The sequence below is a fragment of the Macaca mulatta genome, chromosome 6, assembly GCF_049350105.2.
Source record: "Macaca mulatta isolate MMU2019108-1 chromosome 6, T2T-MMU8v2.0, whole genome shotgun sequence".
In the NCBI taxonomy this organism is placed as follows: Eukaryota; Metazoa; Chordata; class Mammalia; order Primates; family Cercopithecidae; genus Macaca; species Macaca mulatta.
In genome coordinates, this window is record NC_133411.1 from 183,458,718 (window position 1) to 183,465,695 (window position 6,978).

Below are 6,978 nucleotides of genomic sequence, written 5' to 3' on the forward strand. Positions count from 1 at the left end.
CATTCTATTCCCTCCACCTCTCAATACTTTTTCCCTTGAAGGCTGACCCACTATATTCACTAGGTAAGTCCCTGCTCGTATACCACCGCATCCTTCTCAAAACTTCTCTGACCTTCACCGGGTGCGGTGGCTCACATCTGTAATCCCAGTACTTTGGGAGGCCGAGGCAGGCAAATTACAAGGTCAGGAGTTCAAGACCAGCCTGGCCAACATGGTGAAACCCCGTCTCTACTAAAAATACAAAAAATTAGCTGGGCGTGGTGGCAGATGCCAGTAATCCCAGCTACTAGGGAGGCTGAGGCAGGAGAATTGCTTGAACCTGGGAGGCAGAGGTTGCAGTGGGCCAAGATTGCACCACTGCACTCTAGCCCAGGCAACAGTGCGAGAATCCATCTCAAAAAAAAAAAAAAAAAAAAAACAAAACTTCTCTGACCTTCCCCTGCTGGGTCAGGTACCCCTTCCCTTAATATCTAGAGTCCCTTGTTCCTTCCCTCTCAGAGCTCCTGTTGCAGAACGTTGCATTGGTATGTTTAGAGAGGGTGAGTTCCTTGAGGACAGAGATTATGCCATTCACTCATCTAACCCTTCCTTCCTTCTTTGATGAGCCAGATACTGTGTTAGATGCAAGGGGCTGAGTAGCAGTTAATTACAGAAAAGCTCCCTGTCCCGCCTTCATGACACTCTCATTCCGATGGGAGTAGACAGGTGCTAAGGAACTCATTTTAGGATTTCCACACTTTAGCACATGGAGAATAGTTCCTACGTGCATAAAATATAGAATGAAGGCTCCTGGTGCTGCTTGTGTGCTTGTTTGGTGCGGACCTGGTACCTCTTTCGTGAAGCGGCCGCTGAGGAGACTCCGGCGCTGGCCATGGCCGACGAAACGCCCAAGGAAGGAGTCAAGACTGAGAACAATGATCATATTAATTTGAAGGTGGCGGGGCAGGATGCTTCTGTGGTGCAGTTTAAGATTAAGAGGCACACACCACTTAGAAAACTAATGAGAGCCTATTGTGAACGACAGGGATTGTCAGAGAGGCGATCAGATTCCGATTTGAGGGCAACCAATCAATGAAACAGACACACCTGCACAGTTGGAAATGGCGGATGATGATACAATTGATGTGTTCCAACAGCAGGCGGGAGGGGCCTACTGCAAAGGGAAACTGCTTCTTTACTCCAGAACTCTGTTCTTTAAAGACCAAGATTACATTCTCAATTAGAAAACTGTAATTTGGTTCCACCACATCCTGACTACTATCTTATAGTTTTCTCTATTCTTTCATTTCCCCCTTCCCCATTCCTTTATTATACATAAAGTAACAGGTATATGTATGTGCACAAGCATATTGTGTTTTTTTTTAACTAAACAGCCAATGGTATGTTTTAATTGACATCAGGTGGAGACAGGATGGAGGAAAACACTGATTCTGTGAAAATATCCCCTTTGTCCATTAGTGGCATGCTTGTTCAGCTCTTATCTTTATATTCCAGTACGTTATTTTGCTTTCACTGTTAAAAAATAAATAAATAAAATAAAATAAATAAAAATCCTTGCATACCTTGTTCAACTGGAGAATTTTAATGTTTTTCATTTATCATTATAAAACCAAGGATGATTTTATAACTTTTTTGTATGTAGCTGTTACATGTGGGGTAATCTGTCTTTAAGTAGCGATAAATAACTCTAAAACAAAAAAGAATCCTAGATAGTTTTCCCTTCAAGTCAAGTGTCTTGTTGTTTAAATAAACTTCTTGTTTAAAATGAAAAAAAAAAAGTAGAATGAAAAGGCCAAGAATGTCCTTTATTTCATGTTAGGGATCAGGGACTATGATTATGTCACTACAGAATAAAATAAACTGAAATGGAAATCTGACAACTGTCTGACCAGATCCAAAGTGCCCTCAAAGAGAGTGCCGCCCCTGCCGTTCGGGCTGCATAGGCCAGGGATCCAAAACTCAGTCACCCACAGGGCCCAAAAGGCAATACACACCTGTGATTCATCTAAGACCATCGTCTTACACTGCCCATTGTTGAGGCTGCGGTCAGGAGGAGAGTGGACCCCAGGCAAGACCAGGAGGCCCCTTCCCAGCACTTTGACCTGTTTCTCTGTAGGAAAGTAGACCAAGAGTTGCTCTTTCTCCCAATTCCTCAACAGAAGCTACAACTTTGACATTGTATGTATGATCTCCAGATTTTCAAACAACTGATTAGTGAAACTCTGGAGATCATACTTACAATGGACTCAATGATCGTACTTACTTTTGGATTCAAAAGATTATCTCAGCAGTTTCAATAGAAATAGTCTGGCCGGGTGTGGTGACTTACGCCTGTAATCCCAGCACTTTGGGAGGCCGAGGTGGGCGGATCACAAGGTCAGGAGTCGGAGACCAGCCTGGCCAACATGGTGAAACCCATCTCTACTAAAAATACAAAAGTTGGTTGGACTTGGTGGTGCACACCTGTTGTCCCAGCTACTCGGGAGGCTGAGACAGGAGAGCTGCTTGAACCTGGGAGGTGGAGGTTGCAGTGAGCCAAGATTGTGCCACTGCACTCCAGTCTGGCAACAGAGTGAGACTCTGTCTCAGAAAAAAAAAAAAAAGAAATAGTCTGAAGTTATTTTATCTCTATCCTGCTCCTTAGCACTGACTTAATTCAACTCATGCGTATTGAACAACACAGAAGAATAACACAACAATTAACAACACAAAAATGAATAAAACATTTACGTTTTCACCCCACCCTAAGGAATTCATACTCAAACAGAACAGCATAAGAAAAGTATTAATCGCCCACGACTTCTAGAAGTGATCCAGCCCCAAATCAAAATCCGCAACTGGAGACGCTTCTCTATATAGTTAATGCTTCTTGCCTGGATAAACCCCAAAAGGAGAAAGAAAAACAAATAACAACAGCCAAGAGCAAACAAGCAAGAGGAACTGGATGAGGCTGAGAAACTGAGATCTCTTAAAATGAATGTCTGTAGCTAGAAATCTCCACCCCCACCTTGTAAAAGCCCAGGTTGTGGGACTGGAGTGGAGGTGGGATCTATGTGACCAAAGAAAACCTCCTGGCTTGAGGGAAGAGCCAGGCCTGGCATCAATGATCTCCCCCAGACGACCACTCAAAGCCATTAAAGCAAGGGGAAGTCCCCGTGCCTCCGCTGCAGGCCGTTTCAATGAAGAGGAGCCTGCCAGGAAGCAACCGGATAGCTTCCTGGTCGGAGGGCCTGCTGGTCTCGCCTCGGCATTTCTGGACAGTATTAATTTACACAGGCCCACAAGCCAGCCGGGTACTCGCCAACCTATTGGGTTACATGCAAAGCAGAAATAAACTTCCTGGGATAACTAACAGAGGAAATTGGAAAGGAAGGAACAATCTATCAATTATCAATAGGCAGCTCACAGGAACTTGGCAAATTAAGTAGTTAAAATGGGTAATAGAGATGGAAAGAAAACGACGGGATTTTTTAAAAGTATCCCTCCATAATGCAGGAGATTAAAGGACTCGGCTGCTTTCCTTGCTCCCACAATAATGTCCCAGATCAAGTAAGGTGGAGGAGCAGGGAGAGGGGAATACTGAAGAGGCTGGCTTTGCCTAGCTGCAGGCATCGCTAGGGCCTGGGGAAATGGCCTTGCAGCTGAGAAGCAGGAAAGCCTGGCGTGGTACTTCCCACACTCGGGGTGGGGGCGGTGGGCTGGGGGCTCTGCGTGGTATGTTTCACACAGCATTTAGGAACACTGGATTGAAACATAGAGAAATGGTTCCCTTCTCAGTTCTATTGAAACATAGAGAAATGATTGCCTTCTCAGTTCTATTTCTGTCTAGTGCTACCCCTCTGATACCTCTCCCAAGCCTGAAGACCTCCTCCCTCTTTGACAACAAGGGACCGGGCACATGGCTTTCTGCAGGCAGCCAGGCTTTTATTTTACCTGTCTTACATTTATTTTTTCAGTTGCCTTCCACATCTCACAGTTGTCCTGGCTACCACATCGCCATTGCAGTAGCCGTCTGAAGTCCTTTTGAAATAGATTTACTTGAGTTCTATAAGGGGAGGTGATTTTAAAAGTTATATTCGGGAAAGAGCAGCACCTAGTTTAAAGAGAGGTGATCATGAGAGTCTCAGCCCTCTATAAATGCATGGAACTCTTGGAAATGGCTTTGGAATTCCATGGGGTATCTCACTACATTAAAAGCTGACATGATTGACCTCTAAGGACGAAGGCAGAGGGACCACACATGAATTAGATGCACTCTCTACTTGCGCTCTTTCCATTCCTTCGTGAGGTAATACTTTGGAGGCCCCTTTTACAAATGAGGCAACCGAGTCACAGGAAAGCTAAGTCACTTGCCCAAGGACACCTAGATATGAAAATATGGAGCCTGGTTTGCTCCCTAGAACCGGGCGATTCAGAACATAAGAGGCAGGGTACCCTGGCTGCCCTCTGAGTTACTGGGATATGTTTACCAATCTCAAGAGTTCTTCTGAGGATTAAATGAGATCACACAGGGAAAGCCCTTGGCTCAGTGGTCTGGCATGTAATCTGTACCCAATAAATTCTCTCTTTTTTTCCCAATGAGATGCACAGAGCTCTGGGAGACTTCAAGGTTATGTTTCTCAGTTTCGTTGTATAGAGGAACCTGGAAATGGTAAGCATCTTCTAAGATCATGTAACAAGTCACAGCAGAATTGGCTCTTTGGTTGAAACCTCTAGGATGTCTGAGTTCAACCAAAAGTTCTTTACAATTCCTCCCAGGACCGGGCACTGACTAGCCTTCTCAGCATCTGGCCATGTTTTCAAGGCCTAGAGATGATTCTCAGTGCTCCAGGAGACACAAGTGAGACCCCAGCTCTCTGACTTCAATTTCACCTTTCGATAACTATTCACAGAGCATCTCCTATCTGGGTGGTGAGGACTCACAGCAGTCTCTAAGACAGACTCATGCCCCACTCATGGAGCTTCCGGTCTAGACAGGAAGGCAGGCATTAATCAAATGACTGACCAAATAAATATAAATTTGCAATGATTTCAGTGCTATGAACGAACAGCTCACAGGGCTAGGGGTGCATGCACCCCTTTTCTAGTCTATTGAACAGCCGACTTACTGGTGCCATACCTCCTGTCTCCCTTTCCAAACAATCTCTGTATGGCTGCTGGATTCGTCTATCTAAATTCCAATTCTAATGTCACTCTCGGCTCTCAAAGCTTCAGTGGCTCCCTACTTTCCAGAGAGTGAAATGTACATATCTCAGCCTGGCAGATAAACCTTCCACCTAACTTTCCAAACTTCCTCTTAGCTCCATTCCCAGGACAAGAGCCAGGGTTTCCCACTGCACTACCTAATACCCCATCCACCTAAGACATGAGGCTCATAACGTCCTAATGATAGAAACCCCGACCCACCACTCTCCAAGGCCTGTGCCAAACGCCTCCCCTTCCAAGAAGCCTTTTCTTTATCCCCATCACTTCCGTCGTCCACCTGCATGATGCCTTTGGTTCATCGTTGCCTGAGAACCCTCATACTTCTCTTGCATCCAATCATGTAGAGACTTTCCTTATGTTTCCAAATTGAGTATGGATTCCTTAGAGTAGGGTGGGGGCATGAATGTTTTACTCGTTCTTGTATCATTCATTGTTGTGTTATTCTTCTGTATCGTTCAGTAAGCATGAATTGAATTTAGTTAGTGCTACAGGGCAGGATAGAAATATGAACAAAACTCTAACAAAGGATAATTAATTTTATTATTAAAACTTAATCACACTCTGGGAGGCCGAGGCAGGTGGATCACAAGTTCAGGAGATCGAGACCATTCTGACTAACATGGTGAATCCCTGTCTCCACTAAAAAATACAAAAAATTAGCCAGGTGTGGTGGCGGGTGCCTGTAGTCCCAGCTACTCAGGAGGCTGAGGTAGGAGAATGGCGTGAACCCAGGAGGTGGAGGTTGCAGTGGGCCGAGATCGCACCACTGCACTCCAGCCTGGGTGACAGAGTGAGACTCCATTTCAAAAAACAAAACAAAACAAAACAAAAAAAACTTAATCAGTGCTAATATCAGGCCACCTGGTGAAGACTGAAGACAGAGAGTGAATGAAACGTGGCCCATGTGCTTGAAGACACGAAGGCTGGAGGGGGAGGCCAACGCCCAAACGCGTAACTATTGCCAAGATAATGGTGACGGCGGTGATAGTAAGAACAGCAGCTTGCACCCGTTAGGAGGCTTGCACCCCACATGCCAGGACTGTGCTAGGCTCTTTATATCCATTATCTCATTTAACCCTCAGAGCAGTCCCAGGAATTAGGTTTTTATTTTGTAGGTAGGGAAACCAGAGCTAATAAACTTTCAGTTGATTTGTCTGGGGTCTTAGTTAGGAGTGGCATTCAGTGGTATATTCCTGAATCCACCAACAAGCAGCCTGGAGTAGGGAGTCCAAGGCTGGAGTCCACTGACCTCCTGATGCCATCCAGGCATCAAGACAGGACTGCTTGTCTCTCAATTCACACATTCTCTGTGTGTGATCTGTATCTCTCACTAGCCACCTTGTCGTTGGGAGATGCCCGATCCACACCCGGCATAGCAGCTATGATCTACACAGGGAGTAAGGTCAAGGGCAGAGAGTAAAAGTTATAGGCCAGTTTGTCTGCATTTTACAGTCTCTGGGAAGTCCTATCTAGTAAACTCCATCTACATGCCATTGGCCAGTGCTCATTTGAGCACTCTAAACTCCGAGACAGGTGGGAAATGTGGCTATCCTGCGGCATTCCTTGCCAGGCCAAACAGGAAGAATTCCTTCAGTAAGAAACAAGGGCAGAATGGATATTGGGTGAGAGTGAGCAGGGTCTGCCATTCACCCTAGTTTCAAGTCTGTACTTGAACCAGTGATGTGTTACTCAGTCAGCTGGCAGGGGTGGAGGGAAGCCCTGATTGGTGGCATTTGCCAATTTTTGCAGTGTAAATACTCTCATCATAAGTAA

At 45.3% G+C, this 6,978-nt stretch overlaps 1 pseudogene; it reads left to right on the top strand.

The window, feature by feature from the left end:
* The first annotated feature begins 784 nt into the window (after positions 1–784).
* On the top strand, positions 785–1,223 carry LOC695489 (small ubiquitin-related modifier 2 pseudogene; annotated as a pseudogene).
* The last annotated feature ends 5,755 nt before the right edge of the window (positions 1,224–6,978 follow it).